Raw genomic sequence first — 25,523 nt, 5'->3', positions numbered from 1 at the left:
TTCTTCATGTAGTGCATAGTTAACCCATGGAACTCTCTTCCACTGGAGGCTGTATGGCTTTAAACAGAGGATTAGACAGTTGCATGGAGGAGAGGGTTATTGATGGCTATTAGTCACATCATCTGTGCTATGCTTTTATAGTTGGAGGCAGCTTCTGGGTTCTAGTTGCTGGAAACCCCAAGAGGGGAATGTGCTCTTGTGCTCAGATCCCGTTTGCAGGTTTTTCCCACGGGCAACTGCTTGGCCATTGGCACGATGCAGCAGGCTGTTCTTATGTTCTTAACCATTTACAACCATCGTAGTGATAAAAACCAAGGAGGCATAAATGACAATACAGGCGTACCTTGGAAGTCGGGATCCGTTCTGGAAGTCCGTTCAACTTCCAAAATGCACGGAAACCGAAGTGTGGCTTCTGATTGGCTGTAGGAAGCTGCCTGCAGCCAATCGGAAGCTGCGTTGGATGTTTGGGTTACAAAGAAGGTTCGCAAACCGGAACAATCGTTTCCGGGTTTGCGACGTTCAGGAGCCAAAACGTTCGACTCGCAAGGCGTTGGGGATCCAAGGTATGACTGTAGTTCAAATAACTTTTATATATATACAGTGGTACCTCTGAATGCGAACGGGATCCGTTCCGGAGCCCCATTTGCATCCTAAAGCAAACGCAACGTGTGTGGGTCGTGTTTCGCCGCTTTCGCGCATGCGTGTGATGTCATTTTGAGCGTCTGCGCAAGCAGCGAAACCTGGAAGTAACGTGCTCCGTTACTTCTGGGTCACCGCAGAGCGTAACTTGAAAACGCTCAACATGAAGCACATTTAACCCGAGGTATGACTGTACAGTGGTACCTTGGGTTACAGACGCTTCAGGTTACATACACTTCAGGTTACAGATTCCGCTAACCCAGAAATAGTACCTCAGGTTAAGAACTTTGCTTCAGGATGAGAACAGAAATTGTGCGGTGGCGGCGCGGCAGCAGCAGGAGGCCCTATTAGCTAAAGTGGTGCTTCTGTTAAGAACAGTTTCAGGTTAAGAACAGACCTCCGGAATGAATTAAGTACATAACCAGAGGTACCACTGTATATATAAAAAAGGTGGTTTTGCTGGAACTCCCCTGAGTTCTAAGATTGGGGGGGGACTTCTCTCCTCTCCTTCACCACATGCGTTGGCACAATCAACCTCTTATCTGTTTCCTCCTGGGTTGCCTTCCCACCCAGCCCCTTGTCTCACTGAGCTCAGATGTGCTGACCACAAGACAGTTTGTCGGTAACCTGCATGTCGCTGATCAGGAGGGGCGTTTGCGCAAGGATAGGGCTGGTTTACGTAATGCCCGGCAAGTGGTTTTGCGCCTTGTCTGAGCTGACCTTCAATGCGATGGTGATATTGGCAGCCATCATCGATACCCACCTACTGTCTTAACCTCCGGGGGGAGGCCAAGCGCTCCAGTAAACATAGGAAAGCTGAGAATATTGGATCGCCCGCCCCTGCCATGGCTATAACAAGGAATCTTGTGGCATCTGGTGTCCATTTGGGTGCCCGGGAGCCAGCCAGCAATAAATTACATGGAATAAGTGAATAAGAAACAAGGTCTACTCAGGGCTGCCAGGCCTAATGAGCACAGCAACGCTTCTTGGTAGGTCTTGCCTCCCATGAGGCAGTTGTGGAAACTGAAGGTCCCCACCTTCCCACAGCTAACTTACGTCTCCTCCTCTTCCAGGTCCTTCCCAAGCTATGCCCACATGCCTGCCTCTGCTCCTCCCTCTTCACACCTCTTCTAGTCCTGGGAGACCAGTGGGTTGGGGAGACACCCTCCTGATGTATCTCTGCCTCTTGGCCTCCCTCCTCTCCTGCTTCAGCTTCTACCTCTGATTTTGGACTTCTCTCTGCCACAGACTCTCCCTGCCCACTAAACACTGTTACCTCTTCATCTTCTGCCACCTCCTTCTCACTCTGACCGCTCATCGTCGTCCCACCACCAAACCCTTGACATAGTCTAACCTCCGCATTGGCTGTGTACAAGGAAATCAGGATAAATGCTGAATTCAGCATTGATAGCCCAGAATCCTCAGGTGAAGTGGTCGTGTGGAAGCACATATTTAGAAAATAGTTCCTTGATACAAACTTTAGCATGCACAAGATTGTACTTTCTTGCTGATGCTTCCCCGCCTCCTAATTTTTCTTATTTATGAATATAATTAAAAAGTAGTAATGAAACAACAAAACCCATTGCTGTCTGACATCAGCAGTAAAGAATATTCTGTCAATCCTGATTTAAAACGAAAACAGTAATAGAGACAATCTAAATGAAATCGAGGACTGTAATCCATTCATTTCAAACACTGGCAAAGCCGTGAGATCTTCAGTCCACTGGGCAACAAGATGTTTGTTCTTCTAGCCTGGCAGTAAAAGTCTCTTAGCCACCATAAGGGCCTGCAGAACCCACTTTTGTTTTCCATCTGTTCGTCTGCACACCACAGGAATATAATTTAAGAGGGGGCAAGTGCTTTTTCCACCCCTCCCCCTCCTCTGTACGATGGCCTACATCTGACTTATTCACACCTACTTTTTTGGATGTTGTAATTGAGCAGCGCAAAGGTGCTTCCTTGGTGAGAAAATAACTTGCTTTTCTTTTTTTGAAAAAATAAAATTTCTCCTGGGCTACTCTGACTTTTTGAACACGCCTTAGTTGCACGCCTTAGAGCGAGATAATCCCCTTTCTGCAAGAGCTTTTCTTCCTTAGCTTTTGATTGCTAGATTTCAGGGATTTTTATGTTGCGAGGGCAGGCTGGTGGTGGAGGGTAAGCCTTTTCCTAGTTACTATTCTCTTTAAACCTATAAAGCAGTCAAAAGGTGACGAGGTTTAAGAAGGGAGGTTTATGACGGTTTCCAGTCTCTGAAACCTTATGGACCAAGAGTGTAATAGGGAACTACATTTAGCACGGTGGTAAGAGCTGTTTTGACAGTGAGATAGACCATGGGTAGGGCAACTAAGGCCCGGGGGCCTGATCCGGCCCAGTCGCCTTCTAAATCCGGCCTGCGTGTTTTTACATGAGTAGAATGTGTTCTTTTATTTAAAATGCATCTCTGGGTTATTTGTGGGGCCTGCCTAGTGTTTTTACATGAGTAGAATGTGTGCTTTTACAGTGGTACCTCAGGTTAAGAACTTAATTCGTTCTGGAGGTCCGTTCTTAACCTGAAACTGTTCTGAACCTGAGGTACCACTTTACCTAATGGGGTCTCCCACTGTCGCCGCAGTACGATTTCTGTTTTCATCCTGAAGCAAAGTTCTTAACCCGAGGTACTACTTCTGGGTTAGTGGAGTCTGTAAGCTGAAGCGCCTGTAACCTGAAGCATCTGTAACCCGAGGTACCACTGTATTTAAAATGCATCTCTGGGTTATTTGTGGGGCATAGGAATTCGTTCATTCAAAAGCACACCAGCGCAAGTAGATAAATAGGTACTGCTGCGGCGGGAAGGTAAATGGCGTTTCCTTGCGCTGCTCTGGTTTTGCCAGAAGCGGCTTAGTCATGCTGGCCACATGACATGAAAAAACTTTCTGCGGACAAACATCAGCTCCCTCGGCCAGTAAAGCGAGATGAGCGCCGCAACCCCAGAGTCGTTCGCGACTGGACTTAACTGTCAGGGGTCTTTACCTTTAGGGTTAGCAACTCACATATATAAGCTAGGCGCCAAATGACACCTTAGACCTGGATTTGGGTCACCACAATGGGATGTCTATATTCGCCAGGGGGTTGGGCTAGATGACCCTCGAGGATCCCTTCCGGTGTTACGATTCCATGATCTCATTGCTTGACTGTAGCTTGTGCTCACAACAATTCCCAGGACACAAGAAGGAGAAAAACACACACACACACACACACACACACACACACACACACACACACACAGTGGAAATGGGAATGGCATTAACTATGGACTAAGGCACAGGTTTTTAAACTGGCTCGATGGAGATGTCAGCTGCCAACCCGGTGCCCAGAAATAGCCACAAAGTTTGCAATTGGACCCGTGCCAGTAGTGAAAGGAATTTCAAACACTGCCAGCAGGGCTCTTCATACGGCAGAAGGAAATTCAGCCACACCTGATGGGTTGCAGTTTCCTCATCTCACCACTCTCGGATCCTTAGGGGGCTTGTAAGCAAGGTGAATCCTACTCCTGAGTTCACCCAGTGAAGTTAAGGCACAACTAGCTTAGGTGCATTAATTGCAGTGGGTCTACTCTGAGTAGGACATAGTTGGCATTCCCTGTTGGATTTTCACCTTGAAATGTTATATGCCTGCTCTTTGCGCGATCAAATTTATTGTTATTTATTTAATTTATATACCGCCCTATACCTCATCTTCCATGGCACTCTGTATCGTTCGTGTCGGTGGCGATGCTAGTATTCATTTATTTTTACATGGTAAGTTGTACCTTGGTTTTCGAACAGCTTAGTTCTCGGACGTTTTGGCTCCTGAACACTGCAAACCTGGAAGTGAGTGTTCCAGTTTGCGAACTATTTTTGGAACCCAAACGGAAGCCATGCCAATCGGAAGCCACGCTTTGGTTTCCGAACATTTTGGAAGTCGGACGGACTTCCGGAACGGATTCTGTTTGACTTCCAAGGTACGACTATTCGCTGCATGCCTGTCTATCATCTTTGTTGTTGACAATTACACACTGCGCCTCTTGTTTTAATGTTTCCTGAGATTTTCTATTTATATACCCAACCTGGTGCTTTACCCCAATCCGTCAGGCCCTCCTCAGGAGTGTGGGGCAGGGCCAGGGGGCTAGGTCGCTGATTAAAGAGATCGGTATGTGGAGAAGATGGGCCTGAGTTACCCCCCCCCCCACAAGAGCAGGTTCATCCAGTGTTTCTGCCTCTACATGAACCGCCAACAAATTTCCTTGTCAATAATTACTGGGTGGGTGGCAGCGGCTCAGGTGTTCAGGTGAACCGGCCTGTGATTCGAACCTGGCGGAAACTTCCCTTCTAATAAACGTTTTGAGCAGACACAGTGTCCAGAATGCGCGAGGATCCCTGGGGAGGGGAGGTGTGAGACGGTTATGCTTTTTCAGGAATTTTGGGTGAGGTCTTTTAAGTGGCATCCAGTCAGCTTCAGAAGGCTTAGCATCCAACACTAGGTGCATTGTGCCTCCTTCGTCTGTCGGCTTGGGATGGGCTGTGGTGTCTCAAAGTGGGTTTGGAGGCCCCGGTGTCTAAAAGCATACTTTTGAACCTGCCCCTTCCATCTTCAGATTTATATACAGTGGTACCTTGGGTTAAGTACTTAATTCGTTCCGGAGGTCCGTACTTAACCTGAAACTGTTCTTAACCTGAAGCACCACTTTAGCTATTGGGGCCTCCTGCTGCCGCCGCGCCGCCGGTGCACAATTTCTGTTCTCATCCTGAAGCAAAGTTCTTAACCGGAGGTACTATTTCTGGGTTAGCGGAGTCTGTAACCTGAAGCGTATATTACCTGAGGTACCACTGTATAGATGGAATGCGGGTGGCGCTGTGGGTTAAACCACAGAGCCTAGGACTTGCCGATCAAAAGGTCGGCGGTTCGAATCCCCACGACGGGGTGAGCTCCCATTGTTCGGTCCCTGCTTCTGCCCACCTAGCATTTCGAAAGCACGTCAAAGTGCAAGTAGATAAATAGGTACCACTCCAGTGGGAAGGTAAACAGCGTTTCCATGCACTGCTCTGGTTTGCCAGACGCGGCTTAGTCATGCTGGCCACATGACCCGGAAGCTGTATGCCGGCTCCCTCGGCCAATAAAGTGAGATGAGCGCCACAACCCCAGAGTCGGTCACGACTGGACCTAATGGTCAGAGGTCCCTTTACCTTTACCACTGTATAGGGTTTTGTGAACTGGAGATCCTTGCATCTCCTAGTATTGAAAAGAGCCAGCATGGGGCAGTGGTTAGATTGCTGGACTCTAGTATTTAGTGGACCGCGGGGTGTGTGCTATGTTTGAATCCCCACACAGCCATGCATCCTGCTGTAGAAGCTTATATAAAAGGTAAAGGACCCCTGGACGGTTAAGTCCAGTTAAGGGCGACTATGGGGTTGCGGCACTCATCTAGCTTTCAGGTCAAGGGAGCCGGCGTTTGTCCACAGACAGCTTTTCCGGGTCATGTGGCCAGCAGGACTAAACCGCTTCTGGCACAACGGAACACCGTGGCAGAAACCAGAGTGCATGGAAACGCCGTTCAACTTCCTGCCGCAGTGGTACCTATTTGTCTACTTGCACTGGCGTGCTTTCAAATGCTAGGTTGGCAGGAGCTGGGACAGAGCAATGGGAGCTCTCTCCGTCGCAGGGATTCGAACTGCCAACCTTCTGATTGGCAAGCCCAAGAGGCTCAGTGGTTTAGACCACAGCACCGCCTGTGTCCCTTTATAAGCTTATATATGGCACCTTAAACCTAGGTTGCGGTTGCCACAACAGAATGCCTAGGCACCATTTGTTAAAAAAGATGGGCTTCACTCTTATTCGTTTCATTTTTACATCACTTTGATTTTTTAAAAATAAATAAATCTCAAAGCGCTTTTACAACACATTAAAACATCAAATAAAACAATCCAGAATGAAACAAAAGCAAGTCTCCAGGAAAATACGCCAGATTCTTCTCCAAGGGGCATTTTGCTTCTGCCTTATTTATTGACATAACGTAATTTATAGAGCTGCCCCATAGCAGAAGGATTCCAGGAAGGCAGGGTAGTGTAGTGGTTAGAGCAGAGCTTTTCAAACTTTGTCACAGCACATTAGTGTGTCATGTGAACACTCCCTGGGCTGCAAAGGGGTTTGTTTAACCTCTGGTCTGCTAATAAAGCTGAATTAGTGTATCGTGAAATGATGCGTGTCTAAAGAGAAGTGCGTCACTGACATGAAAAGTTTGCTGTAGAGCGGTATATAAATTCAATAAATTATAAATAAAAGTTTGGAAAGCTGGGGATTTAGAGTGCCAGACTAGGACCTGGGAGATCAGGGTTCTAATAATAATAATAATAATAATAATAATAATAATAATAATAATAATAATAATATTTATTCACCACCCATCTGTCTGGGTTTCCCCAGCCACTCTTAGCGGCTCCCAACTGAATATTAAAGACACGATAAAACATCAAACATTAAAAACTTCCCTAAACAAGGTTGCCTTCAGATGTCTTCTAAAAGTCAGATAGTTCTTTATTTCCTTGCAATCTGATGGGAGGGCGTTCCACAGGGTGGGCGCCACTACCGAGAAGGCCCTCTGCCTGGTTCCCTGTAACCTCACTTCTTGCAGTGAGGAAACCGCCAGAAGGCCCTCGGAGCTGGACCTCAGTGTCCGGGCTGAAGTTCACTGAGCTTGGAGTCAGTCACAGCCTCTTAACCTACCTCACAGGGTCGTCGTAGGGAGTGAACCATGTACTCGCTGGAGGAAAAAGGTTGGTGCAGTGAATAAGCACTTCTGCTTAAGAAGCTGGAGGGGCCAGTCAGATGGAGAGGTCAGTTGCCAACCTGGCATCCAGAGAAGTTGCTCACAGTTGGCATCCACACGGTCACAGTTGGACCTGCGTCAGTTGCAAATTGCTACTAAAAGTTCTTCAGGGGTTGTTGGTGGCCTGGAATGAACCTTGGTAATGTAGTATGTATGGGATGCTTATTTTCCTTTCATTTGAAAACAAGTTCCTAAGGAGTATCTTAAAAGTTATTTTCAGTACAATCCAAAGAAGAGAAGACTGAGAGGTGCTAATACTGATATTCACATGTCCGGAGAACATTTTTGCCTTCTGCTGCTCCAAACCCGATGCATTCAAATTGCAAACAAGATTCTGACAAAATATTAGGAATAGCTTCCTGAGGACACAAGGTTTTTTGACTGCAGAAGAGGCTGCCTTGGAAGGTGGCGGTCAGCCTCATTGGAGGTCTTCATAAAAACTGTGGAAACAATTGCACATACGAAAACAATGTAAAAGCAAAATCTGGGGGGAAGCTGCAGTATACAGCAGTTAAGACAACAATGCTTAGATACAAAACACAGTCGTACCTTGGTTTTTGAACAGCTTAGTTCCCGAACGTTTTGGCTCCTGAACACTGCAAACCCAGAAGTGACTGTTCTGCTTTGCGAGCTACTTTTGGTAGCCGAATGTCTGACAGGGCTTCTGATTGGCTGTGGGAGACTCCTGCAGCCAATCAGAAGCCGCACTTTGGTTTTCAAATGTTTTGCAAGTCGAATGGATTCTGTTCGTCAACTCAAGGTACGACTGTATAGCTTTATCCTCCAATTGCTCTTGCTGCCTTACAACAGAAAAATCTGAGACTGGCTCAGAGTGAAATAAAGGTACAACCGTAATCAATTTCAAATCCTGTAGCGAAGTCAATATGGATAATGTTCTCCACTCAGAAGGCGTGTTGGAAAAGGAGGGTTTGTCTTATAAATTACCCACCCAAATTTTAATAACACCCGAAAACACCCTTGTCTGCTTTAGAACTCATAGCGGGCTGGTAGAGGGTGGCTGGGTTACTCCACTCCTTTTTCTGCTGACATCTTTACAGACTGGATTCTGCAGGGGTCAGCAGACTTTTTCAGCTGAGGGCTGAAAAAGGGATGCAAACATAGGGAGACCCCTGGAGAGCTGCTGCCAGTCAGTGCAGAGGGTACTGAGCTAAATGGACCCAATGGCCTGACTCTGTATACGGCAGCTTCTTGCGTTAACCCGTGCGTAAAGTCAGCTTTCAGTGTTGCACCTTCCTGTGTTGTCTTCTCGGGATCAAGAGTCCTGTTTTCACCAGCTGTTTCCCCCCTCGTCTGAAAAGGCTTGGCCATAGAGCCCAGTAATGTCAGCTCTGGTCGGCAGCCGTTCTCTGGTGGCTCATGGAGAGAGGGAGTCCTTTCCATCGCCTACTAACTACCTGATCAAACTGGAGGTGTCGGGGATTTGCAGGGACCTTCTGCAAGCAAAGCACAAAGTCCCAGTTGGGCAGGTCTCTGCACCCCATGGATCCTGTAAATTTGCTTTTGCTCATATTGCTCAGCCATGTATGTGCATGTTATCGGTAGTTATTCATTCATAGAATTGGAGAGTTGAAAGGGACCCTGAGGATCATCTGGTCCAGCCCCCCGCAGTGCAGGAACATGCAGCTGTTCCATACAGGGATCGAACTTGCAACCTTGACATGATCAGCACTGTGCTCTAACCAACTGAGCTGTCATTCATTCATTCATCCGTTCACCCATTCATTGATGTATTATTCTTAGGCTGGCTTTCAGGGCAGATACCTTCCCGAGGAAGCAAGCACTACAATACGCAGAGCTCAAAACAAACTCCAAAAATAGAACAAATCAAAACAACCGTTTAAAAAAATGCAAGCAAATTTGACAGCAGGGTAAACCTTTATAATTATAGCTCTGCTAAGAGATTTAAAATACGGAATGAATGGGTTTAAAATGCCTATTTTACACGCACAGGCTCTGAATTAGGTTTGGGAAAGTTTCATAAGACCTCTGGGTTGTTTTTTCCGCTCCCCAAGTTTTCCTTGAGTTCTGATTCCGGCTATGATGTTTCGCGATCCTCAAGTGCAGATATTGATGCATGGCTTTCGTATTTGCTTGTTGCAAATAATTGGATATTTGCATGGTTTGCATATCGATGCAAACACCCTGGGTTTCCCCCCCATTTTTATGAAGGGATCCTCCCTTCTCCGGCTAAGCAAGGTGATGTCTCTGTATGGGTGCGGTTTGAATTCCTGGTTTAAATTCACAGGCCTTCTCTCTCTCTCCCCCCACCCCATAATAGCAGCATAATCAGCCGGGCTCCTCTTTGTGAGCTGCCTGATTCTGTGTGGTCTCCTTTTGTTAGGTTGGTTTATGGCGTCGCTCACCTCCTGATTAGGGAGGCAAAGGATGGTCTTGCCAGCTGCCTCTGCCTGCCTCTTCCAGAAAACAGTTTGCATGTTACAATGGGCTTAAGAAGACCCAAAGCAGAGCAGAGAGAGGGTAAGGGGCTGTAAAAGATTAGATATCCACCTCTGATTATTTATTTCCATCTCTATTTATTTCATCTATTAATTGCTCCCCATGGGGCATCTTGAAGCGCTTGCAAATACTGTAAATATCAATTGCCTATAGATTTTACGCACGCAAACAAACACTGTAATGTTACATAAATATAGATCTACCTGTTCTTCATTTATTAATCCCTTCTCATTAGGCACCTCAAAGAAACACGCTGTGCAGTAAAAGCAGTAATGGTCACATGTAAAAAAAAAAAGCAGTTGGAACAATTGCATATATAAATTTCGGTTTTGAAGCAATCGCACCTAAAACCATTTTAAAATGACAGCAATTGCGTGTATCAAATCAGTTTCAGTTCCATCTGAGGTATCTTGTGAGGTATCTTGACTTCAGCGAGCACTCAAAATACCATCAGTCTTGGGGTGTAATTCAGTTTGTTTCTGTTTCTGCTTTTAACTCTTTGTCTTGGTTTTCGTAATGCCAGTTTCTTTGTGTGTTTGTGCCCTTAAAAAAAAGATTTAAGCAATACTCTTGGAATGCTGTGTGGAGCCCTCAGAAACAGAGCAGCAGTCCGGGTGTTTGGAAATAATGTTAACAATAGACCATATGGGAGGCCTAAACTACCAAGCTTTTATTATTCAGGAGGCGGAAAATGTGGTTTGATATTCAGTTGATATACAGCATAAACGAGAGCCGCAAGCCGGCCTCACTTGAGTTCTTGGGGGGGGGGGGGAGATTCAGATGGTCTTTTGAATATAATAACTTAACATTTTGGCCTGAGTCCATAGAATGCTTTCGAGCTGCTGGAGAGGAGCCAAGAAATTGTACACTGTGGTTTTAGATGCTCACTCGGGTTCTTCCTGCCCTGCTCTCACCCCATCCTGAGTCCTCAATCTTGGAATTTTTTTCCCCTTTCCTTTTTCTCTCTTTACACCCCCTTCACACACACTTAACCCCCCCCCCTTTCTCTACCTCTCTGGTTCTTGATTTGAATTGGCATTTTGCAACAGGTGATGAGGGTTCAACGTAACAGGATGTCCCCTTTTCTTGTTCTGCAAAATGTCTTGTGGTCTTGAGTGGAGGGGAAGGGCTGTGTTGCTCAGTGGTGGGAGCACCGCTTTGCATACTCCGCATTCAGTCCCTATGGGCACCCCCAGGCAGGACTGGGAAAGGTTCTTCCCTGAAACCATGGGGAGCCATGCTACCAGTCAAGGCACACAGTATTGGGCTGTTGTTGCTGCTGTTAATTAAATTTATTGTTGTTGTTTAGTCGTTTAGTCGTGTCCGACTCTTCGTGACCCCCTGGACCAGAGCACGCCAGGCACTCCTGTCCTCCACTGCCTCCCGCAGTTTGGTCAAACTCATGTTGGTAGCTTCGAGAACACTGTCCAACCATCTCGTCCTCTGTCGTCCCCTTCTCTATAAATTAAATTTATAGACTTCCCTAAACCTGCAGATGTCCTTTTGGTCTGACTCAGTACAGTGGACGTTCGGGTTGTGAACGTGATGCGTGCAAGATGCACATTCGCAACCTGCAGCGTTCGCAACCCGCGTTTGCGCACGCGCAGGTTGCGATTTGACGCTTCTGTGCATGCGCAAAGCGCAATTTAGCGCTTCTGCGCATGCACGACCGCCGAAACCCAGAAGTAACCCGTTCCATTACTTCCGGGTTTTGGTGGTACGGAACCTGAAAAAACTCAACCTGAAGCGGCTGTAACCTGAGGTATGACTGTATAAGACAGCTTTTGTCCCTAACTAAAACGCACACAAAATCAAACTGGGGCTTGTATTGTACAGTCCGACTTCCAAAACCTTCGACTTCCAAAACGTTCGACTTCCAAAACGTTCAGAAACCAAGGCGCAGCTTCCGATTGGCTGCAGGAAGCTCCTGCAGCCAATCGGAAGCCACGGGACCCACGTCGGACGTTCAAGTTCCAAAGAACGTTCGCAAACTGGAACAGACACTTCCGGGTTTGCGGCGTTAGGGAGCCAAAATGTTCGACTCGCAAGGCTTTTGGAAAGCGAAGTACGATTGTACTAAGTCCGTTTTGGCTCATAGTTGCTCATTTGCTTTAATATTACTACGACTGTTGTATATATCCGCTGCATTTTTCTTTTTTTACTGTCCTACATTCTTGGCTTTATTTTGTTCTTGTGGGATTATCTTTCTCTTGGTCTCTGCGCAGTCCCAGATAATGGGGTGTGTTTGTGTGTGCAGGCATTTTCCTCCCAGCCCACTGAATGTGAGTTTGTGCGCATCGGTGATTGTGGGGGGGAAGCATTGCAAAACATGTTTTTTCTTTCATGGAATCATAGCAAAATTGTAGAGTTGGAAAAGGCCACAAGGGTCATCTAGTCCAGCTCCCTGTAATTCAGGAATCTTTTGCCCAGTGTGTGACTCGAACCCACAACACTAAGATTAAGAGTCGTGCTTTACTGACTGAGCTATCCCAGGTACCCATTCATTTGTGATTTGTTTCCTGCGAAACCTTTCAGGGCGATTTAATAACCAAAACCTTCTTGTATTATTTTATTTTTGTAATGGTGTTAAGAAAAACCCAATCTTACGTAGAAACCATTTCATATCTGGTCAGAACTTTTTTTTCAGCCGGAACTCAGTTGCGGCACCTCTCAGGTGGGAACCATTTATGGCGAATTTGCCACCTCTTTTTCTAGAAAAATAGCCCTTCATCTGGTACAGATAATGACTGAGATACAAAGACAGATATAGAAAACTGCCTTGTGCCCAGTCGGATCAATGCAGTTCAGTGTTGTCTACACACTGACTGGCAGCAGCCCTTCAGGATTTCAGACAGCAGTTTCTCTTCCTGCCCTGCCATTGGAGATTTAATAAGAGGGATGGCAGAGGAGAGAAGCCTCTCTCCCCAATGTAGAAATACAGCATGGAGTTACAGTTGTACCTTGTGACTCAGACGTTTTGGCTCCCGAACGCCGCAAACCCGGAAGTGAGTGTTCTGGTTTGCGAACGTTCTTTGGAATCGGAAGTTTCCGAACCTTGGTTTCCGAACATTTTGGAAGTCGAATGGACTTCCGGAACGGATTCTGTTTGACTTCTGAGGTACCACTGTTCTTCTCTGCCAGCACCCCCTCCCAGAAGGCTTGCCAATTTGCCGGGGGGGCGGGGGGCTTATTTACAAGGTTGCACTCATTTTTATATTAGTGTTTTTAATACAGTGGTATCTCGGGTTAAGTACTTAATTCTTTCCGGAGGTCCGTTCTTAACATGAAACTGTTCTCAACCTGAAGCACCACTTTAGCTAATGGGGCCTCCTGCTGCTGCACGATTTCTGTTCTCACCCTGAAGCAAGGTACTATTTCTGGGTTAGCGGAGTCTGTAACCTGAAACATCTGTAACCTGAAAGTGTATGTAACCCGAGGTACCACTGTAATTTGTTGGGAGCCACCCAGAGTGGCTGGGGCAACCCAGTCAGATGAGTGGATGATGATGATGATGATGATGATGATGATGATGATGATAGCAGCATTACTTTGGGGTACCCATTGAAACCAATAGGCAAGGAGACTGGGGGTTGGGGCCAGTTATTAAGGATTCTGTTCTCTCTCACATGCACGCGCACAAATGTGCTTGCTCACTCACACTCATTTATTTTTCTTTGAGCCAGTCACAGTTTGTTCTGTCGTAAGAGAGTAGGAGCCATTGGAGGATAAAGTTATATTCTGCCTCTGTGGCCGCAGAATGCAAGGCTTCCCCTAGTTAACTGGTTGGCCACTATGAGAAGAGGACGCTGCATTAGATTTTGTGTTTTTTGTATTGTAATTTTAATGTTTGGGCTGCCCTGAGATCTGCGGATGAAGGGCGGTATACAAACTTAATTCATCCCCCTCATAGTTGGGCCTCTAGCCTCATCCAGCAAGGCTCCCCTTATATGTTCTTATATTTCCTATTGTTGAGTGAGCACTTAAAGCTCCGTGCAGCTTTATTTTTATTAATGGAAGTTACCATCTCTTGAGCTACAGAGCTCCATTTATTATGCCCCAGTTATTACTGGTGCCTTTTATATATGTTTTGCTGCTGTGAATGAAGGAATACCATTTATCATTGGCACAACAGGCGTCTGAACCATGAAACCGTGGCTTTTCAGTATATCACTGTGACCGGAGATTAATTAGAGCTGAAAGGGATGTGAGGGGGAAATGTCCCATTAAAATTTTGCTTTGGTTTGGCAAAATATATTTAGATGTTCATATTCTGCTGAACTGTCTACCTAAATGCGTTTCATATTAGAATTGGTGGACTGTCTGTGGAAGGGGTAGAAAAGAAGGGGACTTGGTTTCCTTTTTCATCACGGCAGAGTTTAATTGTTGAATTAGAAATTGGTAAATTGCTGGTGAATCATGGTTTCGTTGAATCTCTCTAGTCTTGGAAGAATTTTGAGTGGTTTTGTTATTCATTCTGAAATATCTCCCAGTTGGATTTCAGTAATGACATTTGGAAAAGTTTGAAATCCGAATTCTACCGTTGCCGGATTTAGATGTTGCTTATCTGGTTCTGTGGATCACGTCCTTCTGTTCTGAAATTTTGGCATTGGGAGTTTGGCAGCATACGGCGCACGCTTTGCTGACCAAACTACCAAAACAGTCAGTTCAATTTTATGTTGAACACCTAATGGAAGATAAAAACTCATCACTGTCCATGTTAAATTTCTCTCAGTAGCAGTGTAAGCAAGAGAACAGCTCACCACCTGAAACTGAAAGGACTTCTCTTCAGGGACCAACTGTATGATTTTTCATATGTTGTACCCTGCAATCTGTTTTCCTCTTAGATTCTTGGGTGCTGTGTGCTTTTTAATTTTGCTCTGTTGGCTATGATGATTTGATTGATTGAAATGAACCAGTTAAGGTCCTAAGGCGTCAACATGCTTGTTTTTCGTTGATAACTGACCACAAACCTCTTAAGTTATCACAGTGCAGTGCAGACAGCTTGGACTGTTAAACTCATGGCAGCCTCTCTGCTTAATCTTCCTTCCACATCATTACTAGAATATATTATTATTATTATTATTATTATTATTACATATTTTTATTTGCAATTTGCACAGTACAGTCATACCTTGGAAGTCAAATGGAATCCATTCCGGAAATCCATTCGACTTCCAAAACATTCAAAAACAAAATCGCAGTTTCTCATTGGCTTCCTGCAGCTAATCAGAAGCCGCGGAAGCCCCATGGGATGTTCAGGTTCCAAAAATAGTTTGCAAATTGAATAATCACTTGCCGGGTTTGGTTCCGTTCAGGAACCAAAACGTCCACATTCCAGGACGTTCGGGATCTGAGGTACGACTGTATATGCTTTTCAATATATATTTTTCTTGATATTTTTATTTCCCACCCTTACTTCCATGATGTTTTTATTCCCACTTTATACCTACTGCTTTATACAGCATACTTAAATCTAATACAATTATCCTCTATTTCACTTATCACCGTTTTCATTCCGCAGCTCATAATTTGTACCCTGTCCACGTTTTCGTTTAACAGTTCTTCAAATAGTCCGGAAAGGGTCTCCACTCTTCCATAAATAGTTAGTCCCTTTTATCTCTTACATTTGCTGTCAATTTCACCATTTCCGCATAGTCCATTAACTTTCAAAGCCATTCCTCCTTAGTTGGTACTTCTCCTTCTTTCCATTTCTGCACGTACAGGATTCTGGCTGCTGTTGTTGCGTACGTAGATAGTTAAAACATCTTTTGTGGGATTATTTTTATTATTATTAATATCCCACCTTTCCCCTACTTGGGAACTCAAGGCAGCTTACAAAAATTAGTACATGGAAAAACAAATAAAAGATAATAGTAAAAAAAAGTAATTAAACTATAATAGAATTAAAACAGTAAGAGAACATATACAGCGTACCTTGGTTCTCAAACTTAATCCGTTCCAGAAGTCTCTTCCAAAACCAAAGCATTCCAAAACCAAGGCACACTTTCCCATAGAAAATAATGCAAAATGGATGAATCCATTCCAGACTTTTAAAAACAACCCCTAAAACAGAAATTCAACATGAATTTTACTATCTAAAGAGACCATTGATCCATAAAATGAAAGCAATAAACAATGTACTGGAGTCACACAATCAGTAGCTGAACTGGGTTCCACACAGTCACAAAAACAAGAGAGCCTCAAAAACGCAAAATAAATAGCAAAAACAGACAGACCTCAGCGTAACACTCAAAACGGAAGTGTGGCACTCAAAACGAAGCACGTTCGGCTTCCAAAAAATGTTCACAAACCGGAACACTTCTTTGCGGAGTTTGGGTTTGAAGTTGTTTGAGTACCAAGGCGTTTGAGAACCAAGGTACCACTGTATGCTAATATATAGATAGTAAAAACAGCAGCACTATTAAAAGCCGTTTTCTTGAAAACAAATCAGTTCCCGAAAGCCTGTTGGGGGGAAATGGTCTTCAGCTTGCCAGCGGAAGCACAGCAAGGATATGACCCCTATTTGTGCCACTCCAAACTCCCCTGAGGACGGTCAGGAAATACATGTGGTTCAGTTTTGTGCCAAACCCTTGTGTAAATCACAGCCGTCATCTGCAGAACGCACACTGGCAAGGCCCCGAGCCTTAACCTGGTTATCACGTCTGCATATTTGTAGTCGAAAGCGGTGGCTTTACCATTCACACTTAGAGTATCTGTTCCAGCTTGCAAAATAGAATGCATGGTGTGCTCCTGAAACTCTGCGGTTGTTGGGGTTTGTGTGTTGGGGACAAGTTGCATTTGATGTCTGAAATGGTTTGCAGAAGGGCAGGGGTTGCATTGGTTAGTGACACGTTAAAGGTAAAGGGACTCCTGACCATTAGGTCCAGTCGTGACCGACTCTGGGGTTGCAGCGCTCATCTCGCTTTACTGGCTGAGGGAGCCGGCGTACAGCTTCCGGGTCATGTGGCCGGCATGACTAAGCCGCTTCTGGCGAACCAGAGCAGCGCACGGAAACGCCGTTTACCTTCCCGCCAGAGGTAAAAGTATTTATCTACTTGCACTTTGACGTGCTTTCAAACTGCTAGGTTGGCAGGAGCAGGGACCGAGCAACGGGAGCTCACCCCGTTGCGGGGATTCGAACCGCCGACCTTCTGATCGGCAAGTCCTAGGCTCTGTGGTTTAACCCACAGTGCCACCCACGTCCCAGTGACACGTTAGCGAAATTGAATTTCAACATGCTTGCTTAGCAGACAACTCTGCTGTTTGTCAAAGGTTTTTAGGTGCTTAAAAATATATATCAAAATCTCTGGGCCTTAATTTGCGTTGGGTTGGGTCTAAAAGCATTCAGGAGTAGAAAACTTTCCAGCCTACCCAACTCATTTTTTAAAAAAACACCTGGCAAGGCATATTGCAAACCTGTTATTCTAGAACTGTGGCTGGATGAGGATGACCACCATTACCTGACAAAGCTAGCAAACGAAACAGCCACAACAAGCTCCGACTCGGATCGCTCTATCAGAGGTTTGGGAAGCAGGGAGATGTGTTGAGCAAATTGATGGGCGACGGATGGACTGTGATTTAGTGACCATCCTGTGTGTACGCCTCTATCCATATCCCTCTGCATACTGCCCTCCCGTTGCCTGGGTCACCCCTGTGGAAGGCAAAAGGGGGCTGGTTTTCTCAATAGGCGTTTCTTTTAGGATAGAGGGAGGGAATCATTTTTAATGTTGGTTGCATTGCCCCAGGCACAATTTGTTGGCAGAGGGGAGAGCTCACGCTTTCAGCAGAAGCCAATACAGTGGTACCTTGGTTCTCAAACGCCTTGGTAATCAAACAACTTGGCACCCAAACACGGCAAACCCAGAAGTAATCGTTCCAGTTTGCGAACTTTTTTCGGAAGCCGAACGTGCTCCGTTTTGAGTGTTAGGCTTCCGATTTGAGTGTTGCACTGAGGTCTGTCCGTTTTTGCTATTTACTTTGCAGTTTTGTTTATGCAGCTCTTTTTGTTTTGTTTCTGTGACTGTGTGGAACCCCACTTCAGCTACTGATTGATTGTGTGACTGCAGTACATTCTTTATTGCTTTCATTTAATGGTCTTGTTGGATAGTAAAATTCATGTTGAATTGCTGTTTTAGGGGTTGTTTTTAAAAGTCTGGAATGGATTAATCCATTTTGCATTGCTTTCTATGGGAAAGCGTGCCTTGGTTTTGGAACGCTTTGGTTTTGGAACGGACTTCCGGAATGGATTAAGTTTGAGAACCAAGGTACCACTATACAGTGGTACCTCGGGTTACATACGCTTCAGGTTACAGACTCCCCTAACCCAGAAATATTACCTCAGGTTAAGAACTTTGCTTCAGGATGAGAACCGAAATTGTGCTCCGGCGGTGTGGCGGCAGAAGCAGGAGGCCCCATTAACTAAAGTGGTGCTTCAGGTTAAGAACGGACCTCCGGAACAAATTAAGTACTTAACCCGAGGTACCACTGTACTGTAGAGAGCCAGAACCAAGAATGGGGAGATGGGACCCCACCCTTTCTCTCTGGCAACACCCTGTCTCCACCCTTTTCCTCTCTTTCAACCCCCCTCTCTGTTTCTCTCTCCCCCCTATTTCTTTTTCAGCACCCCCCCAAAAAAACTTCCTTTCAGGATTCGACCCCCTCCCCCGCTTCACCTGCATGAAATTAAACTGAGGCCCATTTGTGGCCCTGGGTTCCCAAGCCTCTCCCCCCTCCCCCATTTTAGCAGAGCAGGGTAGAGGGGTAAATGATGGAGAGGAAGCGATAAGGGTTTGCTTATTCATACTATTTATCCCTGAACAAAACCAATTGACCATTGACCCCTTTCTCTCTCTTTCCTACAGGTAATGTTGCCTGTTGCCCCAGGGCGAACTCCCCCTGTTGGTAGCTGAGGTAAGAAAAACACCCACACAAACACAAACACAAATATATATTGAAAATGCTCTTAGCTTCTTATGCTATACAGAAATGGAAATGCTGTGTTGTATCCAAGAATTACACCGACTAGTTAAATCTCGTTGTGCATTCCCACCAGGGATGGAGGAGAAATGTGGTTTGTTTCTCATTTCAAAGCCAATCTACCTGATTTGCTCTTACTGAAACAACACACAGAGCTTAAATGCACCTCCTTCGACTTATACGAGAGCCGAAGCTCTCCACGTTTTGCAGGACGGTTCTCTTAAAACCATAAAATGCATATATTAGGGGGGAATGTGCCTGAGAACGCATGAATGTGTAAGAATGACGTAAAAAAAATAATGCAGGAAAGTGATTCTAGGAAGTGTGCGTTTGGTGTCAAAGTCCACGCAAAAATGTGAGCGCTAAATCTTACAGCTGATGCAGAAATGATGGCGGTAAGAGCAGTAAATTGAGAAACTGGGAGAACCCAAAACTGACAGATTTGTCCATCCATAGCTTCTTGTACAACTCAGATCAGGGTAGTTGGGAAAGAAGAGGGGTTGCATCATCGCTTTTCAGTGCAGGCCTGCGCACCCCGTGAGGGGGGGGCGCAGGTCTGGTGGTTATTCCAGAGGGATTTCTCTGAAAGAAAGGTGTTGCTGTTCTGCATTAGGCGCCCATTAGAATCTGCAGAAATATATAGATGAGGGCCTTTGCTCTAAGAGTCCCTAGTGATGGGAAATGCTAGGTTGTTAATAAAAAAAGTGCGTGCACCAGGTATAGAAGGGACCTGTGGGACAAATGTTGTTTAGTCGTTTAGTCGTGTCCAACTCTTCATGACCCCATGGACCAGAGCACGCCAGGCACTCCTGTCTTCCACTGCCTCCGCAGTTTGGTCAAACTCATGCTGGTAGCTTCAAGAACACTATCCAACCATCTCGTCCTCTGTCGTCCCCTTCTCCTTGTGCCCTCCATCTTTCCCAACATCAGGGTCTTTTCCAGGGAGTCTTCTCATGAGGTGGCCAAAATCTTGGAGCCTCAGCTTCAGGATCTTTCCTTCCAATGAGCACTCAGGGCTGATTTCCTTAAGAATGGATGCGTTTGATCTTCTTGCAGTCCATGGGACTCCCATGAGTCTCCTCCAGCACCATAATTCAAAAGCATCAATTCTTCAGCGATCAGCCTTTATGGTCCAGCTCTCACTTCCATACATCACTACTGGGAAAACCATAACTTTAACTATACGGACCTTTGTTGGCAAGGTGATGTCTCTGCTTTTTAAGATGCTGTCTAGGTTTGTCATTGCTTTTCTTCCAAGGAGCAGGCGTCTTTTAATTTCGTGACTACTGTCACCATCTGCAGTGATCATGAAACCCAAGAAAGTAAAATCTCTCACTGCCTCCATTTCTTCCCCTTCTATTTGCCAGGAGGTGATGGGCCCAGTGGCCATGATCTTCGTTTTTTTTAATGTTGAGCTTCAGACCATATTTTGCGCTCTCCGTGGGACACATACACCCCCAAATATTGCTGAACTACAACTCACATCATGCCCTGATAACTGGACAATGGGGAGTTGTAGAGCCTACAATATTGGGCCAGGGCGTTTCAGATTCTGCATCCCTGATCTATATAAGGAGAGTGTCCTCTGCCCCTTTTGAACTATTATTATTATTATTATTATTATTATTATTATTATTTAATTTCTATACTGCCCTACACCTGAAGGTCTCAGGCCGGTTCACATAAAATATCAAATACATAAAACCAAAACAAAGCCAACAACCCAATAAAAAACCCCCAAAGAAAGGGTATAGGATAAACAATTGGTTTATCCACATGCCGGTTTCACCAGCTTAAAGGACCTACATGATTAATCAGCTGAAGATTTAATTTAAGTGGCACATCCTACCAAATGCACACATACTTATTTCATGAGAGTTATGCACCAATTGATTGTGTAAAAAATATATATGCAACCCTTCCCCCTAGTGTGGTTTACAAAAAGATAAAACAATCAAATTATTGATAAAACAATCAACAGCCATAATTTAAAGCAGTGGTTCCTAAAGTGGGTGGTATCCTGCTTCCAAACGGGATGGGATTGCCAGGGTGTGAGGGCAGCACTGGAGTTATAAATCCTGGCTATCAGATTTTGAAAAAACTGGTATCACTGTACTGGGACGCAGGTGGCGCTGTGGGTTAAACCACAGAGCCTAGGACTTGCCGATCAGAAGGTCGGCGGTTCGAATCCCCGCAACAGGGTGAGCTCCCATTGCTCGGTCCCTGCTCCTGCCAACCTAGCAGTTCAAAAGCACATCAAAGTGCAAGTAGATAAATAGGTACCGCTCTGGCAGGAAGGTAAACGGCATTTCTGTGCGCTGCTCTGGTTCGCCAGAAGCGGCTTAGTCATGCTGGCCACATGACCCAGAAGCTGTACGCCAGCTCCCTCGGCCAATAAAGCAAGATGAGTGCCGCAACCCCAGAGTCGGCCACGACTGGACCTAATGGTCAGGGGTCCCCTTTACCTTTATCTTTAGCATCACTGTATCAAGTTGATTAGCTTTGTTGAATTCATTAAACTCAATAATTTCAATTCACTTTTGAACAGATGCGCCATTGTTACTGTTCCGAATTGGGCAAGGGACCCTGAGTTTCTGGAACCAAGTGGGGTGGTGGCCTGAAAATTTAGGGAAGCACTGATTGAAAACATTTTAAAAAGTTGAAATCAACAACAAGCTATACAGTAAATGGATTAAAATGCAAAGCAACATCCTAGGTATCTGGGTAGGCTTGTCTGAACAGAAATGTTTTTAGCAGACGCCCCAAAGAGAGGAAGAAATGGAAGGTTATCAGCCTTTCTGTGTTACTGTTTTAGACAGAAAGCATTTACAGCCAGTGAGAACATTGGAGAAGAAAAATATTTAAGAAGGTGGGGCGGTGATGGGGAGAAGAGAACCTTGGAGTTGATTCCGGGGCCAGCAGTTCAGGTGATGAACACACATGCGAAATGCATAACCAAGATGTTATTTAGCGTTTGTTTCTATGGGAATATTTTGGCGAGCGCGCACCCGTCCTCTTGGGTTCTTTCCTGTACATTTCCTGCAAGGGAGCATGTGTTAGATCTTTCTATCCAAGAGACACATGTTTCATATTTTCCCATAACCTCTTCCTGACCCTTTTGGCTGAGGGAAGGAAATGCAAGATGGGACTGCGTCTTCTCTCTTGATTGTGATTACTTACACGAAACGGAAAAAATTCCGTGTGGCTCTGCTCTCTCCCCTTCCCCCATGCTCTCTGGGGTGCGTGTGTGTGTGTGTGTGTGTGTGTGTGTGTTTGCACACGCATATGTGCAGTATTCCTTGGAACCCTAAACTATTGTTGGAAGGGGAAAGCCAGGTTCCAAGGAAGCTTCTTGGCCAGCTCGCGAAATGGCTGCGTCGACTGTTTGGGCAGTTTCCCTTCTCTCGAGCTCTTAATACGACAGACTTCATTAGCGGATGACTCTGGGTAAAGGGGAGGGAAATTACGATGGCCCCCTCGCAAAGGTTAGGAGCGCCTACCCCCAAAGGACTTCTGCATTTCAGTTTTGACAGCTGCTGTCGGCGGCTTGAGGGGAACGCAAAGCAAAGACCTGCTCGCAGCATCTTCCATCAGATCTGCGCCAGAGTGGCCAGAAAATGGGTAGGGTGACTTCCAGATTTGGGCTTCCAGGAGAGATTGGAGACAAACATTTCCTGTGATTCTCAGCGGGTGATTCTCTTAACACCCAGCAACACGGTCGTCAAACCCCTATGTTCTTCATACAGTCGTATCTTGGATCTCAAATGGCTTATTTGGCGAACATTTCAGCTCCCGAACTGGAAGTGAGTGTTTCGGTTTTCAAACTTTTTTGGGAAGCCAAACGTCCGACGTGGCTTCCGATTGGCTACAGGATCAGAAGCCGCACTTTGGTTTCCAAACTTTTGGAAGTCGAACGGACTGTACGGGTACGACTGTACTTGGAACTGAGAGTGGGGAACCAGTTCAGTTTTAGACCCCAGTAAGAACCACAGCGTGTGGCACTGTGGGTTAAACCACAGATAGGGCTTGCCGATCGGAAGGTCGGCGGTTCACATCCCCGCAACGGGGTGAGCTCCCGTTGCTCGGTCCCTGCTCCTGCCAACCTTACAGTTCGAAAGCACGTCAAAGTGCAAGTAGATAAATAGGTACCACTCCGGCGGGAAGGTAAACGGCGTTTCTGTGCGCTGCTCTGGTTCGCCAGAAGCAGCTTAGTCATGCTGGCCACATGACCCGGAAGCTGTACGCCAGCTCCTTTGGCCAATAAAGCGAGATGAGCGCCGCAACCCCAGAGTCGGCCATGACTGAACCTAATGGTCAGGGGTCCCTTTACCTTTAAGAACCACAATGGTGTGTGACTCTAGAAAAAGGGCGGTGGGGTGTCACAGGGATGGGGGCCAAGTGTGGCATTCCTGTTTGATCCTTGGGGCTCTCCGTAGGTTCCTCCCTCCCTAAGACCGCGCCTGTTGACAACTCTGCTCCACATCCTCAAGTGGAAATGCACCCTGGAAGTACGATAATGCTCTTTCTTGTCTGGATGGCAGGATGGAGAGGTGAGCATATATTAACGTGCGTGTAGGACCGGCTGGCTGCAATGCAGGCTATGTGCAAAGGTGAGGTAAAAAGGTAAAGGGACCCCTGACCATTAGGTCCAGTCGTGACCAACTCTGGGGTTGCGGCGCTCATCTCGCTTTATTGGCCGAGGGAGCTGGCGTACAGCTTCCGGGTCATGTGGCCAGCATGACTAAGCCACTTTTGGCGAACTAGAGCTGTGCACGGAAATGCCATTTACCTTCCCGCTGGAGCAGTACCTATTTATCTACTTGCACTTTGACGTGCTTTCGAACTGCTAGGTTGGCAGGAGCAGGGACCGAGAAACGGGAGCTCACCCCATCGCGGGGATTCGAACCGCCGGCCTTCTGATCGGCAAGTCCTAGGCTCTGTGGTTTAACCCACAGCGCCACCTGCGTCCCTGCGAAGGTGAGAGAGAGGGTCAAATTTGTTTCTCCGCCCTCTATTGCCTCTAGCCATGCCTGTCACTATAAAGTGAAAACGCCACCAATTTTGCCCATGAGAAAATGTGGTCTGCAAAAAAGGCTTCCCAGCCTTGGCATTCTTAAATTGTATTCTTGGCAGGACCCTGTAAGTTACCTCCATAAATAAGAGTCTTCCCACCCAGGGACGACTGTGCGCAGGATTCCTGCATTGCAGGAGTTTGGCTTAGATGACCTTCTCAGTCCCTTCCAGCTCTACATTTCTATGATTCTACGTTAGCTGGGACTGAAGGGAACTGGTGTCCATTATCTTCTGGAGCCCTTCTTCCCCCCCATCTCTGCAATAAAGCCATTATAATGAGCCGTCAGCAGACTTTGGCAAACCTTCAGCCACAGAAAATGTGAACATTTACAGTGGTACCTCGGGTTAAGTACTTAATTCGTTCCAGAGGTCCGTTCTTAACCTGAAACCGTTCTTAACCTGAAGACCACTTTAGCTAATGGGGCCTCCCGCTGCTGCCGTGCCGGCGGAGCAAGATTTCTGTTCTCATCCTGAAGCAAAGTTCTTAACCTGAGGTAATATTTCTGGGTTAGTGGAGTCTGTAACCTGAAGTGTACCACTGTACCTGCTTCATTTTTATTACTTTGTTTCCCGTTGAGCACCTGTTCAATAAACAGAGCTCCAGGCAGCATAAACACCTCTTGGCGTCCAGCAATTTCCAAACCTTTTTTCTGTTTATCCATAACATTCCTCCGTTTGGTGCCGTGCTAGTGTTGCTCCTCTTCCTTTCGAAAATATTCGTTTTGGCATCGGCGCTCTAGATGCTGAGGTTTCCTTCTCACAGCACGCCCTGCAATCTCTTCCAAAGAGCCTCTGTGTGGAGCCAGACCCTTGGCTTCATCGAGTTTGTGTCCTGCTTTCCAGACCCCCAGACCCCCACCCCGCTTCTCCCTTGGGTGCTTCTTGCAATGCACCGCATGGGTCATCCAACACAATCAGCATTTCTGTCTGGAAATGGGCACCACTGATCACTCTCCGTTTCTCAGCTGCTCATTCTTGTTCGGCACGGAGGGATGATAATAATAATAATAATAATAATAATAATAATAATAATAATAATATTTATACCCCGGCCATCTGGCTGAGTTTCCCCAGCCACTCTGGGCGGCTCCCAATCAAGTGTTAAAAACAATACAGCATTAAATATTAAAAACCTCCCTAAACAGGGCTGCCTTCAGATGTCTTTTAAAGAGAAGAAAGCTGCTTAGTACCTTCACATCTGAAGGGAGGGCTTTCCACAGGGTGGGCGCCACTACCGAGAAGCCCCTCTGTCTGGTTCCCTGTAACCTCACTTCTCGCAATGAGGGAAGCGCCAGAAGGCCCTCGGCGCTGGATCTCAGTGTCCGGGCTGAACGATGGGGGTGGAGACGCTCCTTCAGGTATACAGGACCGAGGCCGTTTAGGGCTTTAAAGGTCAGCACCAACACTTTGAATTGTGCTCGGAAACATACTGGGAAAACTGCTACTCAACTCCCAAGGTTTCCATTTCTCTCTTGGGTGCCTTCAGAGGTGGGGAATATTGCACTAGTCCGTCCGT

General features: G+C 46.1%; 1 protein-coding gene across 10 annotated transcripts in view; it reads left to right on the top strand.

Annotated features, from left to right (window-relative positions):
- Positions 1–25,523, top strand: part of HIC2 (HIC ZBTB transcriptional repressor 2) — a 125,165-nt gene that overhangs the window by 68,907 nt on the left and 30,735 nt on the right. For 9 of the 10 annotated variants that reach the window (XM_053369267.1, XM_053369266.1, XM_053369265.1 and 6 more), the window contains exon 2: positions 18,820–18,868. The exons of the other annotated variant lie outside the window; for it this stretch is intronic. The gene's annotated coding sequence lies outside the window, so the exon portion shown is untranslated. The remainder of the gene's footprint in view (positions 1–18,819; positions 18,869–25,523) is intronic. 10 annotated transcript variants of the gene reach the window in all.

This window comes from Podarcis raffonei, chromosome 16, assembly GCF_027172205.1.
Source record: "Podarcis raffonei isolate rPodRaf1 chromosome 16, rPodRaf1.pri, whole genome shotgun sequence".
NCBI classification, from domain to species: Eukaryota; Metazoa; Chordata; class Lepidosauria; order Squamata; family Lacertidae; genus Podarcis; species Podarcis raffonei.
The sequence above is the reverse complement of the archived record's forward strand: the minus strand, read 5'-3'. Positions and strand labels throughout refer to the sequence as shown.